This window comes from Theobroma cacao, chromosome 5 (assembly GCF_053813885.1).
Source record: "Theobroma cacao isolate CCN51 chromosome 5, ASM5381388v1, whole genome shotgun sequence".
NCBI lineage: Eukaryota > Viridiplantae > Streptophyta > Magnoliopsida > Malvales > Malvaceae > Theobroma > Theobroma cacao.
The window spans coordinates 34061243-34082436 of NC_142643.1; the positions used below are offsets into that span (position 1 = coordinate 34061243).

The following is a 21194-nucleotide window of genomic DNA, read 5'->3' on the forward strand; positions in this document are numbered from 1 at the left end:
AGCTTTATGCTACCTCCTCATTGTATTACTTTAGTGATCTATAATATTCCTGTTAAGTTTGCGTACATTTGTGGGAATGTTTACTCTAATACTTTTTATCTTGCTTGTGTGTCAAAAAAATAATTAGTGGAAAATCATAACTTTTTTTCTTTGAAAAATATAATGAATTCATCAAGATACTTTTCAAAGTAGAAGAATTCCCAATCTAAAATGATTGAACCCTATGAAACCTAATATGAAAAACTTTATCCCTTCTCTTTCTTCAAAGTCTAATATATTCCACAAGGCCAAAACCATGATGAGGTTAGCTGTTAAATCTTTAGCAAAACTACTAAATCTCTCAAATGTTTCACTAAGATGTTTCGCTGCATTTTGATACATATACCACATACACAAACGATGATATGTTTTAGGCCATTGTGAAGCAAGTGCCTTTGCCATTGTAGCGTCTTGATATGTAAAGATCATCATTGGTTATTTCCCTGACATTGCTTTCAAAAATGAATTAAATAACCATATAAAAGTATCACATGTTTCATCATACAACAATGCGGTACCAAATATAACACTTTGCTTACGATGATTAACACCAACATATACTGTAAAAGGTTTACCCTCTTTATTTTTTCTATATGTTGTATCAAAACATATCACATCTCCAAAAGATTCATAATCTAATTTAATCCTACCATCTATCCAGAAAATATTTGTGATGAGATCATCAAGAGCAACTTGGATAGCATGAGAAAAATTAGGGTCATCATGTTGCATATTTTGTAGATACTTTAAGACACCACCAGTATCTCCAACTTTCATTGCTTCTGTTCTCTTAGAATGTAAGTAATTATTGTAGTCCTCAAGAATAAAATCAAGATTCTCGAGTCCACCAACTTTTTTTGCCAAAAGCGCAACACTCTCCTTGGGTGCTATTCCAGAGCAATCAGCGATTTTAAGTTCAACAGCTTGAGGGAGATTAATTGCCCTTTGAGATCTTAAAAACATACGTTTATACGGAGAAGCTAATACATGTGTATGTTTGCAATAAATTTCGTAACACATAATTTATCGTCATATCGTGAAACTTTTAATACAGCTAAGCACCCAAATTTTGTTTCTGGATGATGACTTCTGACATTATCATCTCTTTTATCATTTCTTCGAGTTCTTTGGCAAAAGCAGCAAAAAACCCTATCTACCCAATTACCATGCTTATCCTTATGTTCTTTAGTTCTTCGAATACAAAATCCAACTTCTTTAGCATATCTATTGTAAAAATCATAAATATCTTGTCCTGTTTCAAATTCCATTCCAACTTTTGAAATAATTTCTTCTGACATATTTGCATGAGCTGAAATCATAATATTAGTATTAGAATCAATCATGTTTGAACACTTATCTTGCTCTAGATTCTGCTCCTTCATTGGTTCAATCGATGGGAGAATATCATCTTTTGTAATTTCTAATCTTCGACACAATTGATCTTTATTAATTGTATTTGTAGTTTCTTTATCCATACCCTAAAAAATAAAAAATAAACAAATTTAGTTATCTTTTAAATCAATAGAAGAATCATACATTTTTTTCTACTATTTCATTCTATATGCTCAAAAATTTATTAATTAAACACAATTAATGATAAAAATACATCAAATTTGAATTAAACAATACACATACACACACACATATAAAGTTTAAAAAATAAAAAAACCTAAATCAAAAAATTAATAAAAAGAGAACCACCTACGACTAAATTTGATATCAATATTTTTATGAAAGAACAAAATACATAATGGACCATGAATCGACGGGAGAATGGGCCATACAAAAAAAACCGAATGCCTATCAAAAGAAAAGAATGGAGAACTTTATTTGCAAGCACAAAATTCAATGAAACACCATGTAATGAATCAATAAATATAAAATTGAAACCTAAAGAATTAATAAAAAAAACTTACAAAGGTTGAAAGTATCTTGTCAAAAGGTGAAAGTGAAGTAAAAGAAAGTAGGCAGTCAAAATAAGGTAAAAGCAAAGTAGGTAGCCAACAAGAAAAAAAACCTAGCATGAGATTTTTTTTTTTAAAGTGACATTAACAGCCGGTGTTAAAAATTTTGACACTACTGTTTTTAACATTCCATAAAGAGATAGAACAGATGGCAAAAATATAGAAAGGAGGCATGGATGGGGCCAGGAAAGAGGGGCAGAGGATTTGTGTTCTACATATATATCCCTCGCTTGACTCCTCTATAAAAGAGGCAGAGTCACATCAAAGTTGTCACGACCCGGAACTCCCATCGAGCCCGTGACAACCGCCGCGAAGCCTCGATAGACATTCTTCCCCCGAACGCCTTTCGAGACCTCGCAAGGCTTTTGTACCAGTTTTTCCATTCCTCTCTCTCTTTCCTTTTCTTTTTTTTTTTTGAATAATAAAATAAACTAAAAATATTAATTAAAATAATCTATTTTCATGTAAAACAATATATATATGTATATTTTTGAAACATCAAAAAAATTAATTTTCTGCACATAAAAATAAAATAAATTTATACATACTATAATATAGAAAACTAGAGTATGCAATTTAAATTACAATGACACGTGAGCCCCCAAATAACTGAGAAGGTTTAAGTCTATAACCTTGCTTTCTAGGATGCAACTCCGAAATTTACTTCTCGATGCAATTGACAGTCTACTGCCTATTCTGAGCCTGAAAAATGTATAGGAAGAAGGGGTGAGATTATAAAATCCCAGTGAGTAGACAAACATCATCAAAATAATCTAAAGCCGAGTAATAGGAGACAATTAAAATAATTCATCCCAACCCATATAAATAATTGGATTTCATCTAATTACTCAACATGGCTTATGCACTTTTCAAAAACTTGGCTCTTGCCAAAAATCCATTCTCGGGGATACCTCGCGAAAGCATCTTACCGAGACCGCCAAGGCTGTTTATTGTCACACACACAAACACATTTCACCTCTGACAACACAGCCGTTCCTTGGCGTTGGCTGAGTCCCACTTTCACGTGGTGGCCAGCGTGAAGTGTACTCAAATCCTACCTCGGGAGTTATCCTACGCGCCTCTCCAATCGAGGTAAGCTCAATAATTGGGAACCGTGCCCCTCTAATTAGGCTGGCCCACGGAACCCCCGTCACTGCAGTGCCCACTTTATAATCCACCAACCAATAAAATCACAATAGTATGACATGGCTCACTTAACACATTCAAGGCAAATAAAGCAGTTCACATATTCTTAAAATCATAAAAATAACCAGTCATACCCACATTTATCATAAGCCATTAATGTAAAATCATGGATAAACAACACAATCACAGTATAGGTCTCCAATTACTCTATTTTTGAAATCATTATTAAATTTTCAAAAATATTATAAAATTATTTTATAAAATCCCATTTTACCATAAAACACAATAATTTTCCAATTAAACCATTTTTCCATAAAATCACACAATTAAATAAATCTACTCTAGATAATTAAGACGATAGTAAGTTTACTCACTGTACTAGGAGTAGATATACTCCTATTCTCGGTCCTCGGGTGTAGTCTTTTACCCGTATAAGATAGCTCACCACCTATCCACAATACATGACACAAAAAAATTCAATAATTTGTGTCAAATCAATATATATTATTTCAGGCTCTTATCCATGCGTATGCACTAGATAGGGTGTGAAATGTTTGGACAATCGCTTAATCACAGTGTCCGACCTAACTCGCCTATACACAGTGTAAATTTCTAAAATCTTCAATTCAACTCCAAGTCCATCCATTTCAATTTCAATTATCCAATTATATCCACAATACCTCAATGACTGTGAATGTGGTCCAATTTATCAGTTCGGATCATAAATTACACTTTTACCCCTAATGGGTAAAAATTTCAATTTTTTTTGCACCAAAAATTCCCATTAAATTTTCAACCTCATAATTCATCATTTTTCCATCTAATTCTCTTAAAATAAAGTCAACCTCATCCTCACACACCATTGGCTAGATTCGGGCTAGAGAAATTCATGGAGAAAATGAATATTTTTCTTGTTGTTTTACTCATAAATATGCTAAACTAACACTAAACACTAACATAGTTCAAAATCAAATTAATCTAACAACTTTCTCTCTCTAAACCCATATGATCAGATTTGAATCCATCATCAAAACACATAATTTAACCATGGAAAATAAGGAGAAATGCATGAAAATGATAAATCTTAACCTAAGCTTGAAAAATCATACCTTTAAACACTTGATTCCTTGAAAAATCACACTTTTTCTTTGAATTTTCTCACTCTAGGGTTTGTTCTTATTTCTCTCTCTCTCCTGCTGGTTTTGGCTGACCCTCCCAATGAATAATTCTGGAATTTTCAAGCCTTTTAGTAGGCTTAATAAAATATTATTATTTTATTTACCTTTTGAATATTTTATTATTTTATTTTTTTCTAGTCATCTTTTTGACTTTATTTTTCTACCACTCAATCCTCTTCACTTATCCATGTCTTCCATGAAATTTCTAGACTTTTCCAAAGTTTTGGTGGGGTAAATTTTTAAAAATTACACTTTTACCCCTGTAAAGTGAAAAATTACATTTTTGCCCCAAAAACAAAAAAATTGCCCATAGACATATTTTTCATCCCTTATACTCTTACCATTCTCCAATTTGTCAAATGTGATCTAAATTCTCTCAAAATCTCAAAATTTATCCGTGAATGGAAAAATTACGATTTTGCCCCTAGATAGTGAAAATTTCGGTTTGACTCCAAATTGATCCTCAAACTCCGAATTACCATTTTGAGTCATCCCTGAACTGTGAAACTCTTAATTTCACCTTAAAATTCCTATTTGAACTAGTTCGAGGCTTAATCGACTCAATGGTACTATTAGGGGCAATATCGTCTTTTAACAATTTCTCGAACTTCCTAAATATACAAACATTCTATCGAGCATGTAAATGACGTAATAATTATTTTACAAAGCAGGGTTTGACAACACTACCCCCCTTAAAAAAAAATTTTGTCCCCAAAATTTCACTTATCAAACTCCAAGAAAAGATAGGGGTATTAGCTTTTATCCAATGTTCAACATCTCATGTCATCTCCTTCGTTTGAGCATTCTTCCACAATCCTTTAACTATTGAGATGTTCTTTTCGTTGTTCTACCTACATCACTCATTATACATGAAATTTAAATCTTGAACCACTCAGGATCATTCTTCACTTTAGTTACCCATATTACTAATCCCTACACATGCGGGGTTGCACTTTCATTCTCATCAATGCCTCAAAGATTCATCTTTCATGTCTTATGCATTTCTGAACTCCAATTTCCACAATACATTAAGAAAATTTCATAGCGATATTCTACATAAACTCATTTATTATATTATTCTTAAAAGCTTTATTTACACTCTCAGAACTTAGTATTTACATCTCTTATCATTATCTTACATTTCCACCTAACTTTTCATTCACTTTCTCTAGGTTGGACTCGTGCTTCATCTTCCATTACCGTAAAAACTTTTGTTGACGCACGAGTTTGTGGTTTGGAAGGTGGGTATACTGGGGTGTTACTCTCCACATCAGGCCGGATAGCTACTCCCTGCCTCGGTTGTGCTCCAGAGGAATCTCTCATCTGCAAGTCCGTACGAGTTGATGAAGATAGAGCAGCTACAGTGGCCTGTCCTAACTGCGGACAATTAGTTCTAAAGTGACCCGTCTGGCCACAATGAAAACATCGCAAAGGCCCCCAACACACCCCGCCATGAAATCTTCCACATTCTCTGCATCTATCAAAACCTCCGAAACTTTTTTCAGAAGTAGTCACTACAGATCCGCTGAATCTCGGAGGCCTTTGCTGCATTTGTGAAAATGATGGTCGAGAGGATGTTACCGAAACAGAAGGAGCACTCCCTGAAACAAACGAGCCTTTGCTCCTCTTTAGTGGCTGACTGGAGGACATATTCGGATTTTTCCTTTTTGCCAACTCAGCTCGCATTCTCCTATTTTCATTTGCGAGCTTCTCAGCCCTTAAGGCCATTTGTACTACCTCTTTATGGGGCTCCCTACCTGTCACAATCATTCGCTCTCTTATCTCATTGCGGAGCCCTTCCTCGAAATAATCGGCCTGATCCTGTTCAGTCCTCACTAAATCAGGCACATAAGACAACAGCTCGTTAAATTGAGTCTCATACTCCTCTACAGTTAAATTCCCTTGCTTCAGACTCAGAAATTCTTTCTTCTTCTCTTTTTGATGGAAATGGGTATAATATTGACTATCAAATTCCCTCAGAAAGTCTGACCAAGTTAGGAGAATAGTGGAACGGGACTTCACCGAATTCCACCATGTACGGGCTCTCTTCTCCAATAACCTCGTAGCCACTATCAGCTTCATCTCATCCTCCAATCTCATATCAGAGAGTGTCTCTGAAACCTGATTAATCCAATCCTTCGCTGCGGTGGCGTCCAACTCACCCACAAAGGACACGCAACCCAGTTGTCTAGCCTCCTTCAGCTTTTTAGAAATAGAGACATCATGTGCCAATGGAACTGAAGGAGCAACTGGTGGCACTACAGGTGGGACCTGACTAGTCTGAGCTTGACCAGCCATTGCGGTAAAGAAGGCTGCCATTGCCTGGATTACCTCAGGAGACACGACATGAATGCTAGTAGATGGCGGAGGAATCTCGACCGGTTCAGCAGCAAGTGTTGCTCGAAAAGGAGACACAGTCGATTCCTCTCCTCTAAGGTCTGGCTGACCCTGCCTAAGACGACCTCTGCCCCTCCTAGCTGATCTAGTAGGGAGTGGGCGCTCACGTCGAGGAGGCATGGTAATCTAAAAAGGAAATGAGGCAAGTTTAAGTAATCTCAAACTCTACATACATGCAACTCTACCTAACCCAACTTAACTTAACCTAGTTTAACTCAACCCGGGGCCACACAGTGTCAGTGTGAATTCTTAAAATAACTATAAAAATCAAAAACTTTAAAACCATGCTTTGTTAACCAAAAGCTCTGATACCAATCGAATTGTCACGACCCGGAACTCCCATCGAGCCCGTGACAACCGCCGCGAAGCCTCGATAGACATTCTTCCCCCGAACGCCTTTCGAGACCTCGCAAGGCTTTTGTACCAGTTTTTCCATTCCTCTCTCTCTTTCCTTTTCTTTTTTTTTTTTGAATAATAAAATAAACTAAAAATATTAATTAAAATAATCTATTTTCATGTAAAACAATATATATATGTATATTTTTGAAACATCAAAAAAATTAATTTTCTGCACATAAAAATAAAATAAATTTATACATACTATAATATAGAAAACTAGAGTATGCAATTTAAATTACAATGACACGTGAGCCCCCAAATAACTGAGAAGGTTTAAGTCTATAACCTTGCTTTCTAGGATGCAACTCCGAAATTTACTTCTCGATGCAATTGACAGTCTACTGCCTATTCTGAGCCTGAAAAATGTATAGGAAGAAGGGGTGAGATTATAAAATCCCAGTGAGTAGACAAACATCATCAAAATAATCTAAAGCCGAGTAATAGGAGACAATTAAAATAATTCATCCCAACCCATATAAATAATTGGATTTCATCTAATTACTCAACATGGCTTATGCACTTTTCAAAAACTTGGCTCTTGCCAAAAATCCATTCTCGGGGATACCTCGCGAAAGCATCTTACCGAGACCGCCAAGGCTGTTTATTGTCACACACACAAACACATTTCACCTCTGACAACACAGCCGTTCCTTGGCGTTGGCTGAGTCCCACTTTCACGTGGTGGCCAGCGTGAAGTGTACTCAAATCCTACCTCGGGAGTTATCCTACGCGCCTCTCCAATCGAGGTAAGCTCAATAATTGGGAACCGTGCCCCTCTAATTAGGCTGGCCCACGGAACCCCCGTCACTGCAGTGCCCACTTTATAATCCACCAACCAATAAAATCACAATAGTATGACATGGCTCACTTAACACATTCAAGGCAAATAAAGCAGTTCACATATTCTTAAAATCATAAAAATAACCAGTCATACCCACATTTATCATAAGCCATTAATGTAAAATCATGGATAAACAACACAATCACAGTATAGGTCTCCAATTACTCTATTTTTGAAATCATTATTAAATTTTCAAAAATATTATAAAATTATTTTATAAAATCCCATTTTACCATAAAACACAATAATTTTCCAATTAAACCATTTTTCCATAAAATCACACAATTAAATAAATCTACTCTAGATAATTAAGACGATAGTAAGTTTACTCACTGTACTAGGAGTAGATATACTCCTATTCTCGGTCCTCGGGTGTAGTCTTTTACCCGTATAAGATAGCTCACCACCTATCCACAATACATGACACAAAAAAATTCAATAATTTGTGTCAAATCAATATATATTATTTCAGGCTCTTATCCATGCGTATGCACTAGATAGGGTGTGAAATGTTTGGACAATCGCTTAATCACAGTGTCCGACCTAACTCGCCTATACACAGTGTAAATTTCTAAAATCTTCAATTCAACTCCAAGTCCATCCATTTCAATTTCAATTATCCAATTATATCCACAATACCTCAATGACTGTGAATGTGGTCCAATTTATCAGTTCGGATCATAAATTACACTTTTACCCCTAATGGGTAAAAATTTCAATTTTTTTTGCACCAAAAATTCCCATTAAATTTTCAACCTCATAATTCATCATTTTTCCATCTAATTCTCTTAAAATAAAGTCAACCTCATCCTCACACACCATTGGCTAGATTCGGGCTAGAGAAATTCATGGAGAAAATGAATATTTTTCTTGTTGTTTTACTCATAAATATGCTAAACTAACACTAAACACTAACATAGTTCAAAATCAAATTAATCTAACAACTTTCTCTCTCTAAACCCATATGATCAGATTTGAATCCATCATCAAAACACATAATTTAACCATGGAAAATAAGGAGAAATGCATGAAAATGATAAATCTTAACCTAAGCTTGAAAAATCATACCTTTAAACACTTGATTCCTTGAAAAATCACACTTTTTCTTTGAATTTTCTCACTCTAGGGTTTGTTCTTATTTCTCTCTCTCTCCTGCTGGTTTTGGCTGACCCTCCCAATGAATAATTCTGGAATTTTCAAGCCTTTTAGTAGGCTTAATAAAATATTATTATTTTATTTACCTTTTGAATATTTTATTATTTTATTTTTTTCTAGTCATCTTTTTGACTTTATTTTTCTACCACTCAATCCTCTTCACTTATCCATGTCTTCCATGAAATTTCTAGACTTTTCCAAAGTTTTGGTGGGGTAAATTTTTAAAAATTACACTTTTACCCCTGTAAAGTGAAAAATTACATTTTTGCCCCAAAAACAAAAAAATTGCCCATAGACATATTTTTCATCCCTTATACTCTTACCATTCTCCAATTTGTCAAATGTGATCTAAATTCTCTCAAAATCTCAAAATTTATCCGTGAATGGAAAAATTACGATTTTGCCCCTAGATAGTGAAAATTTCGGTTTGACTCCAAATTGATCCTCAAACTCCGAATTACCATTTTGAGTCATCCCTGAACTGTGAAACTCTTAATTTCACCTTAAAATTCCTATTTGAACTAGTTCGAGGCTTAATCGACTCAATGGTACTATTAGGGGCAATATCGTCTTTTAACAATTTCTCGAACTTCCTAAATATACAAACATTCTATCGAGCATGTAAATGACGTAATAATTATTTTACAAAGCAGGGTTTGACAACACTACCCCCCTTAAAAAAAAATTTTGTCCCCAAAATTTCACTTATCAAACTCCAAGAAAAGATAGGGGTATTAGCTTTTATCCAATGTTCAACATCTCATGTCATCTCCTTCGTTTGAGCATTCTTCCACAATCCTTTAACTATTGAGATGTTCTTTTCGTTGTTCTACCTACATCACTCATTATACATGAAATTTAAATCTTGAACCACTCAGGATCATTCTTCACTTTAGTTACCCATATTACTAATCCCTACACATGCGGGGTTGCACTTTCATTCTCATCAATGCCTCAAAGATTCATCTTTCATGTCTTATGCATTTCTGAACTCCAATTTCCACAATACATTAAGAAAATTTCATAGCGATATTCTACATAAACTCATTTATTATATTATTCTTAAAAGCTTTATTTACACTCTCAGAACTTAGTATTTACATCTCTTATCATTATCTTACATTTCCACCTAACTTTTCATTCACTTTCTCTAGGTTGGACTCGTGCTTCATCTTCCATTACCGTAAAAACTTTTGTTGACGCACGAGTTTGTGGTTTGGAAGGTGGGTATACTGGGGTGTTACTCTCCACATCAGGCCGGATAGCTACTCCCTGCCTCGGTTGTGCTCCAGAGGAATCTCTCATCTGCAAGTCCGTACGAGTTGATGAAGATAGAGCAGCTACAGTGGCCTGTCCTAACTGCGGACAATTAGTTCTAAAGTGACCCGTCTGGCCACAATGAAAACATCGCAAAGGCCCCCAACACACCCCGCCATGAAATCTTCCACATTCTCTGCATCTATCAAAACCTCCGAAACTTTTTTCAGAAGTAGTCACTACAGATCCGCTGAATCTCGGAGGCCTTTGCTGCATTTGTGAAAATGATGGTCGAGAGGATGTTACCGAAACAGAAGGAGCACTCCCTGAAACAAACGAGCCTTTACTCCTCTTTAGTGGCTGACTGGAGGACATATTCGGATTTTTCCTTTTTGCCAACTCAGCTCGCATTCTCCTATTTTCATTTGCGAGCTTCTCAGCCCTTAAGGCCATTTGTACTACCTCTTTATGGGGCTCCCTACCTGTCACAATCATTCGCTCTATTATCTCATTGCGGAGCCCTTCCTCGAAATAATCGGCCTGATCCTGTTCAGTCCTCACTAAATCAGGCACATAAGACAACAGCTCGTTAAATTGAGTCTCATACTCCTCTACAGTTAAATTCCCTTGCTTCAGACTCAGAAATTCTTTCTTCTTCTCTTTTTGATGGAAATGGGTATAATATTGACTATCAAATTCCCTCAGAAAGTCTGACCAAGTTAGGAGAATAGTGGAACGGGACTTCACCGAATTCCACCATGTACGGGCTCTCTTCTCCAATAACCTCGTAGCCACTATCAGCTTCATCTCATCCTCCAATCTCATATCAGAGAGTGTCTCTGAAACCTGATTAATCCAATCCTTCGCTGCGGTGGCGTCCAACTCACCCACAAAGGACACGCAACCCAGTTGTCTAGCCTCCTTCAGCTTTTTAGAAATAGAGACATCATGTGCCAATGGAACTGAAGGAGCAACTGGTGGCACTACAGGTGGGACCTGACTAGTCTGAGCTTGACCAGCCATTGCGGTAAAGAAGGCTGCCATTGCCTGGATTACCTCAGGAGACACGACATGAATGCTAGTAGATGGCGGAGGAATCTCGACCGGTTCAGCAGCAAGTGTTGCTCGAAAAGGAGACACAGTCGATTCCTCTCCTCTAAGGTCTGGCTGACCCTGCCTAAGACGACCTCTGCCCCTCCTAGCTGATCTAGTAGGGAGTGGGCGCTCACGTCGAGGAGGCATGGTAATCTAAAAAGGAAATGAGGCAAGTTTAAGTAATCTCAAACTCTACATACATGCAACTCTACCTAACCCAACTTAACTTAACCTAGTTTAACTCAACCCGGGGCCACACAGTGTCAGTGTGAATTCTTAAAATAACTATAAAAATCAAAAACTTTAAAACCATGCTTTGTTAACCAAAAGCTCTGATACCAATCGAATTGTCACGACCCGGAACTCCCATCGAGCCCGTGACAACCGCCGCGAAGCCTCGATAGACATTCTTCCCCCGAACGCCTTTCGAGACCTCGCAAGGCTTTTGTACCAGTTTTTCCATTCCTCTCTCTCTTTCCTTTTCTTTTTTTTTTTTGAATAATAAAATAAACTAAAAATATTAATTAAAATAATCTATTTTCATGTAAAACAATATATATATGTATATTTTTGAAACATCAAAAAAATTAATTTTCTGCACATAAAAATAAAATAAATTTATACATACTATAATATAGAAAACTAGAGTATGCAATTTAAATTACAATGACACGTGAGCCCCCAAATAACTGAGAAGGTTTAAGTCTATAACCTTGCTTTCTAGGATGCAACTCCGAAATTTACTTCTCGATGCAATTGACAGTCTACTGCCTATTCTGAGCCTGAAAAATGTATAGGAAGAAGGGGTGAGATTATAAAATCCCAGTGAGTAGACAAACATCATCAAAATAATCTAAAGCCGAGTAATAGGAGACAATTAAAATAATTCATCCCAACCCATATAAATAATTGGATTTCATCTAATTACTCAACATGGCTTATGCACTTTTCAAAAACTTGGCTCTTGCCAAAAATCCATTCTCGGGGATACCTCGCGAAAGCATCTTACCGAGACCGCCAAGGCTGTTTATTGTCACACACACAAACACATTTCACCTCTGACAACACAGCCGTTCCTTGGCGTTGGCTGAGTCCCACTTTCACGTGGTGGCCAGCGTGAAGTGTACTCAAATCCTACCTCGGGAGTTATCCTACGCGCCTCTCCAATCGAGGTAAGCTCAATAATTGGGAACCGTGCCCCTCTAATTAGGCTGGCCCACGGAACCCCCGTCACTGCAGTGCCCACTTTATAATCCACCAACCAATAAAATCACAATAGTATGACATGGCTCACTTAACACATTCAAGGCAAATAAAGCAGTTCACATATTCTTAAAATCATAAAAATAACCAGTCATACCCACATTTATCATAAGCCATTAATGTAAAATCATGGATAAACAACACAATCACAGTATAGGTCTCCAATTACTCTATTTTTGAAATCATTATTAAATTTTCAAAAATATTATAAAATTATTTTATAAAATCCCATTTTACCATAAAACACAATAATTTTCCAATTAAACCATTTTTCCATAAAATCACACAATTAAATAAATCTACTCTAGATAATTAAGACGATAGTAAGTTTACTCACTGTACTAGGAGTAGATATACTCCTATTCTCGGTCCTCGGGTGTAGTCTTTTACCCGTATAAGATAGCTCACCACCTATCCACAATACATGACACAAAAAAATTCAATAATTTGTGTCAAATCAATATATATTATTTCAGGCTCTTATCCATGCGTATGCACTAGATAGGGTGTGAAATGTTTGGACAATCGCTTAATCACAGTGTCCGACCTAACTCGCCTATACACAGTGTAAATTTCTAAAATCTTCAATTCAACTCCAAGTCCATCCATTTCAATTTCAATTATCCAATTATATCCACAATACCTCAATGACTGTGAATGTGGTCCAATTTATCAGTTCGGATCATAAATTACACTTTTACCCCTAATGGGTAAAAATTTCAATTTTTTTTGCACCAAAAATTCCCATTAAATTTTCAACCTCATAATTCATCATTTTTCCATCTAATTCTCTTAAAATAAAGTCAACCTCATCCTCACACACCATTGGCTAGATTCGGGCTAGAGAAATTCATGGAGAAAATGAATATTTTTCTTGTTGTTTTACTCATAAATATGCTAAACTAACACTAAACACTAACATAGTTCAAAATCAAATTAATCTAACAACTTTCTCTCTCTAAACCCATATGATCAGATTTGAATCCATCATCAAAACACATAATTTAACCATGGAAAATAAGGAGAAATGCATGAAAATGATAAATCTTAACCTAAGCTTGAAAAATCATACCTTTAAACACTTGATTCCTTGAAAAATCACACTTTTTCTTTGAATTTTCTCACTCTAGGGTTTGTTCTTATTTCTCTCTCTCTCCTGCTGGTTTTGGCTGACCCTCCCAATGAATAATTCTGGAATTTTCAAGCCTTTTAGTAGGCTTAATAAAATATTATTATTTTATTTACCTTTTGAATATTTTATTATTTTATTTTTTTCTAGTCATCTTTTTGACTTTATTTTTCTACCACTCAATCCTCTTCACTTATCCATGTCTTCCATGAAATTTCTAGACTTTTCCAAAGTTTTGGTGGGGTAAATTTTTAAAAATTACACTTTTACCCCTGTAAAGTGAAAAATTACATTTTTGCCCCAAAAACAAAAAAATTGCCCATAGACATATTTTTCATCCCTTATACTCTTACCATTCTCCAATTTGTCAAATGTGATCTAAATTCTCTCAAAATCTCAAAATTTATCCGTGAATGGAAAAATTACGATTTTGCCCCTAGATAGTGAAAATTTCGGTTTGACTCCAAATTGATCCTCAAACTCCGAATTACCATTTTGAGTCATCCCTGAACTGTGAAACTCTTAATTTCACCTTAAAATTCCTATTTGAACTAGTTCGAGGCTTAATCGACTCAATGGTACTATTAGGGGCAATATCGTCTTTTAACAATTTCTCGAACTTCCTAAATATACAAACATTCTATCGAGCATGTAAATGACGTAATAATTATTTTACAAAGCAGGGTTTGACAACACTACCCCCCTTAAAAAAAAATTTTGTCCCCAAAATTTCACTTATCAAACTCCAAGAAAAGATAGGGGTATTAGCTTTTATCCAATGTTCAACATCTCATGTCATCTCCTTCGTTTGAGCATTCTTCCACAATCCTTTAACTATTGAGATGTTCTTTTCGTTGTTCTACCTACATCACTCATTATACATGAAATTTAAATCTTGAACCACTCAGGATCATTCTTCACTTTAGTTACCCATATTACTAATCCCTACACATGCGGGGTTGCACTTTCATTCTCATCAATGCCTCAAAGATTCATCTTTCATGTCTTATGCATTTCTGAACTCCAATTTCCACAATACATTAAGAAAATTTCATAGCGATATTCTACATAAACTCATTTATTATATTATTCTTAAAAGCTTTATTTACACTCTCAGAACTTAGTATTTACATCTCTTATCATTATCTTACATTTCCACCTAACTTTTCATTCACTTTCTCTAGGTTGGACTCGTGCTTCATCTTCCATTACCGTAAAAACTTTTGTTGACGCACGAGTTTGTGGTTTGGAAGGTGGGTATACTGGGGTGTTACTCTCCACATCAGGCCGGATAGCTACTCCCTGCCTCGGTTGTGCTCCAGAGGAATCTCTCATCTGCAAGTCCGTACGAGTTGATGAAGATAGAGCAGCTACAGTGGCCTGTCCTAACTGCGGACAATTAGTTCTAAAGTGACCCGTCTCGCCACAATGAAAACATCGCAAAGGCCCCCAACACACCCCGCCATGAAATCTTCCACATTCTCTGCATCTATCAAAACCTCCGAAACTTTTTTCAGAAGTAGTCACTACAGATCCGCTGAATCTCGGAGGCCTTTGCTGCATTTGTGAAAATGATGGTCGAGAGGATGTTACCGAAACAGAAGGAGCACTCCCTGAAACAAACGAGCCTTTGCTCCTCTTTAGTGGCTGATTGGAGGACATATTCGGATTTTTCCTTTTTGCCAACTCAGCTCGCATTCTCCTATTTCATTTGCGAGCTTCTCAGCCCTTAAGGCCATTTGTACTACCTCTTTATGGGGCTCCCTACCTGTCACAATCATTCGCTCTCTTATCTCATTGCGGAGCCCTTCCTCGAAATAATCGGCCTGATCCTGTTCAGTCCTCACTAAATCAGGCACATAAGACAACAGCTCGTTAAATTGAGTCTCATACTCCTCTACAGTTAAATTCCCTTGCTTCAGACTCAGAAATTCTTTCTTCTTCTCTTTTTGATGGAAATGGGTATAATATTGACTATCAAATTCCCTCAGAAAGTCTGACCAAGTTAGGAGAATAGTGGAACGGGACTTCACCGAATTCCACCATGTACGGGCTCTCTTCTCCAATAACCTCGTAGCCACTATCAGCTTCATCTCATCCTCCAATCTCATATCAGAGAGTGTCTCTGAAACCTGATTAATCCAATCCTTCGCTGCGGTGGCGTCCAACTCACCCACAAAGGACACGCAACCCAGTTGTCTAGCCTCCTTCAGCTTTTTAGAAATAGAGACATCATGTGCCAATGGAACTGAAGGAGCAACTGGTGGCACTACAGGTGGGACCTGACTAGTCTGAGCTTGACCAGCCATTGCGGTAAAGAAGGCTGCCATTGCCTGGATTACCTCAGGAGACACGACATGAATGCTAGTAGATGGCGGAGGAATCTCGACCGGTTCAGCAGCAAGTGTTGCTCGAAAAGGAGACACAGTCGATTCCTCTCCTCTAAGGTCTGGCTGACCCTACCTAAGACGACATCTGCCCCTCCTAGCTGATCTAGTAGGGAGTGGGCGCTCACGTCGAGGAGGCATGGTAATCTAAAAAGGAAATGAGGCAAGTTTAAGTAATCTCAAACTCTACATACATGCAACTCTACCTAACCCAACTTAACTTAACCTAGTTTAACTCAACCCGGGGCCACACAGTGTCAGTGTGAATTCTTAAAATAACTATAAAAATCAAAAACTTTAAAACCATGCTTTGTTAACCAAAAGCTCTGATACCAATCGAATTGTCACGACCCGGAACTCCCATCGAGCCCGTGACAACCGCCGCGAAGCCTCGATAGACATTCTTCCCCCGAACGCCTTTCGAGACCTCGCAAGGCTTTTGTACCAGTTTTTCCATTCCTCTCTCTCTTTCCTTTTCTTTTTTTTTTTTGAATAATAAAATAAACTAAAAATATTAATTAAAATAATCTATTTTCATGTAAAACAATATATATATGTATATTTTTGAAACATCAAAAAAATTAATTTTCTGCACATAAAAATAAAATAAATTTATACATACTATAATATAGAAAACTAGAGTATGCAATTTAAATTACAATGACACGTGAGCCCCCAAATAACTGAGAAGGTTTAAGTCTATAACCTTGCTTTCTAGGATGCAACTCCGAAATTTACTTCTCGATGCAATTGACAGTCTACTGCCTATTCTGAGCCTGAAAAATGTATAGGAAGAAGGGGTGAGATTATAAAATCCCAGTGAGTAGACAAACATCATCAAAATAATCTAAAGCCGAGTAATAGGAGACAATTAAAATAATTCATCCCAACCCATATAAATAATTGGATTTCATCTAATTACTCAACATGGCTTATGCACTTTTCAAAAACTTGGCTCTTGCCAAAAATCCATTCTCGGGGATACCTCGCGAAAGCATCTTACCGAGACCGCCAAGGCTGTTTATTGTCACACACACAAACACATTTCACCTCTGACAACACAGCCGTTCCTTGGCGTTGGCTGAGTCCCACTTTCACGTGGTGGCCAGCGTGAAGTGTACTCAAATCCTACCTCGGGAGTTATCCTACGCGCCTCTCCAATCGAGGTAAGCTCAATAATTGGGAACCGTGCCCCTCTAATTAGGCTGGCCCACGGAACCCCCGTCACTGCAGTGCCCACTTTATAATCCACCAACCAATAAAATCACAATAGTATGACATGGCTCACTTAACACATTCAAGGCAAATAAAGCAGTTCACATATTCTTAAAATCATAAAAATAACCAGTCATACCCACATTTATCATAAGCCATTAATGTAAAATCATGGATAAACAACACAATCACAGTATAGGTCTCCAATTACTCTATTTTTGAAATCATTATTAAATTTTCAAAAATATTATAAAATTATTTTATAAAATCCCATTTTACCATAAAACACAATAATTTTCCAATTAAACCATTTTTCCATAAAATCACACAATTAAATAAATCTACTCTAGATAATTAAGACGATAGTAAGTTTACTCACTGTACTAGGAGTAGATATACTCCTATTCTCGGTCCTCGGGTGTAGTCTTTTACCCGTATAAGATAGCTCACCACCTATCCACAATACATGACACAAAAAAATTCAATAATTTGTGTCAAATCAATATATATTATTTCAGGCTCTTATCCATGCGTATGCACTAGATAGGGTGTGAAATGTTTGGACAATCGCTTAATCACAGTGTCCGACCTAACTCGCCTATACACAGTGTAAATTTCTAAAATCTTCAATTCAACTCCAAGTCCATCCATTTCAATTTCAATTATCCAATTATATCCACAATACCTCAATGACTGTGAATGTGGTCCAATTTATCAGTTCGGATCATAAATTACACTTTTACCCCTAATGGGTAAAAATTTCAATTTTTTTTGCACCAAAAATTCCCATTAAATTTTCAACCTCATAATTCATCATTTTTCCATCTAATTCTCTTAAAATAAAGTCAACCTCATCCTCACACACCATTGGCTAGATTCGGGCTAGAGAAATTCATGGAGAAAATGAATATTTTTCTTGTTGTTTTACTCATAAATATGCTAAACTAACACTAAACACTAACATAGTTCAAAATCAAATTAATCTAACAACTTTCTCTCTCTAAACCCATATGATCAGATTTGAATCCATCATCAAAACACATAATTTAACCATGGAAAATAAGGAGAAATGCATGAAAATGATAAATCTTAACCTAAGCTTGAAAAATCATACCTTTAAACACTTGATTCCTTGAAAAATCACACTTTTTCTTTGAATTTTCTCACTCTAGGGTTTGTTCTTATTTCTCTCTCTCTCCTGCTGGTTTTGGCTGACCCTCCCAATGAATAATTCTGGAATTTTCAAGCCTTTTAGTAGGCTTAATAAAATATTATTATTTTATTTACCTTTTGAATATTTTATTATTTTATTTTTTTCTAGTCATCTTTTTGACTTTATTTTTCTACCACTCAATCCTCTTCACTTATCCATGTCTTCCATGAAATTTCTAGACTTTTCCAAAGTTTTGGTGGGGTAAATTTTTAAAAATTACACTTTTACCCCTGTAAAGTGAAAAATTACATTTTTGCCCCAAAAACAAAAAAATTGCCCATAGACATATTTTTCATCCCTTATACTCTTACCATTCTCCAATTTGTCAAATGTGATCTAAATTCTCTCAAAATCTCAAAATTTATCCGTGAATGGAAAAATTACGATTTTGCCCCTAGATAGTGAAAATTTCGGTTTGACTCCAAATTGATCCTCAAACTCCGAATTACCATTTTGAGTCATCCCTGAACTGTGAAACTCTTAATTTCACCTTAAAATTCCTATTTGAACTAGTTCGAGGCTTAATCGACTCAATGGTACTATTAGGGGCAATATCGTCTTTTAACAATTTCTCGAACTTCCTAAATATACAAACATTCTATCGAGCATGTAAATGACGTAATAATTATTTTACAAAGCAGGGTTTGACAACACTACCCCCCTTAAAAAAAAATTTTGTCCCCAAAATTTCACTTATCAAACTCCAAGAAAAGATAGGGGTATTAGCTTTTATCCAATGTTCAACATCTCATGTCATCTCCTTCGTTTGAGCATTCTTCCACAATCCTTTAACTATTGAGATGTTCTTTTCGTTGTTCTACCTACATCACTCATTATACATGAAATTTAAATCTTGAACCACTCAGGATCATTCTTCACTTTAGTTACCCATATTACTAATCCCTACACATGCGGGGTTGCACTTTCATTCTCATCAATGCCTCAAAGATTCATCTTTCATGTCTTATGCATTTCTGAACTCCAATTTCCACAATACATTAAGAAAATTTCATAGCGATATTCTACATAAACTCATTTATTATATTATTCTTAAAAGCTTTATTTACACTCTCAGAACTTAGTATTTACATCTCTTATCATTATCTTACATTTCCACCTAACTTTTCATTCACTTTCTCTAGGTTGGACTCGTGCTTCATCTTCCATTACCGTAAAAACTTTTGTTGACGCACGAGTTTGTGGTTTGGAAGGTGGGTATACTGGGGTGTTACTCTCCACATCAGGCCGGATAGCTACTCCCTGCCTCGGTTGTGCTCCAGAGGAATCTCTCATCTGCAAGTCCGTACGAGTTGATGAAGATAGAGCAGCTACAGTGGCCTGTCCTAACTGCGGACAATTAGTTCTAAAGTGACCCGTCTCGCCACAATGAAAACATCGCAAAGGCCCCCAACACACCCCGCCATGAAATCTTCCACATTCTCTGCATCTATCAAAACCTCCGAAACTTTTTTCAGAAGTAGTCACTACAGATCCGCTGAATCTCGGAGGCCTTTGCTGCATTTGTGAAAATGATGGTCGAGAGGATGTTACCGAAACAGAAGGAGCACTCCCTGAAACAAACGAGCCTTTGCTCCTCTTTAGTGGCTGACTGGAGGACATATTCGGATTTTTCCTTTTTGCCAACTCAGCTCGCATTCTCCTATTTTCATTTGCGAGCTTTTCAGCCCTTAAGGCCATTTGTACTACCTCTTTATGGGGCTCCCTACCTGTCACAATCATTCGCTCTCTTATCTCATTGCGGAGCCCTTCCTCGAAATAATCGGCCTGATCCTGTTCAGTCCTCACTAAATCAGGCACATAAGACAACAGCTCGTTAAATTGAGTCTCATACTCCTCTACAGTTAAATTCCCTTGCTTCAGACTCAGAAATTCTTTCTTCTTCTCTTTTTGATGGAAATGGGTATAATATTGACTATCAAATTCCCTCAGAAAGTCTGACCAAGTTAGGAGAATAGTGGAACGGGACTTCACCGAATTCCACCATGTACGGGCTCTCTTCTCCAATAACCTCGTAGCCACTATCAGCTTCATCTCATCCTCCAATCTCATATCAGAGAGTGTCTCTGAAACCTGATTAATCCAATCCTTCGCTGCGGTGGCGTCCAACTCACCCACAAAGGACACGCAACCCAGTTGTCTAGCCTCCTTCAGCTTTTTAGAAATAGAGACATCATGTGCCAATGGAACTGAAGGAGCAACTGGTGGCACTACAGGTGGGACCTGACTAGTCTGAGCTTGACCAGCCATTGCGGTAAAGAAGGCTGCCATTGCCTGGATTACCTCAGGAGACACGACATGAATGCTAGTAGATGGCGGAGGAATCTCGACCGGTTCAGCAGCAAGTGTTGCTCGAAAAGGAGACACAGTCGATTCCTCTCCTCTAAGGTCTGGCTGACCCTGCCTAAGACGACCTCTGCCCCTCCTAGCTGATCTAGTAGGGAGTGGGCGCTCACGTCGAGGAGGCATGGTAATCTAAAAAGGAAATGAGGCAAGTT

The 21194-nt window shown here is 36.8% G+C and overlaps 1 pseudogene; it reads right to left on the bottom strand.

Annotated features, from left to right (window-relative positions):
• Nucleotides 1-474: 474 nt before the first annotated feature.
• On the bottom strand, nucleotides 475-1002 carry LOC148762800 (protein FAR1-RELATED SEQUENCE 5 pseudogene; annotated as a pseudogene).
• Nucleotides 1003-21194: the final 20192 nt, after the last annotated feature.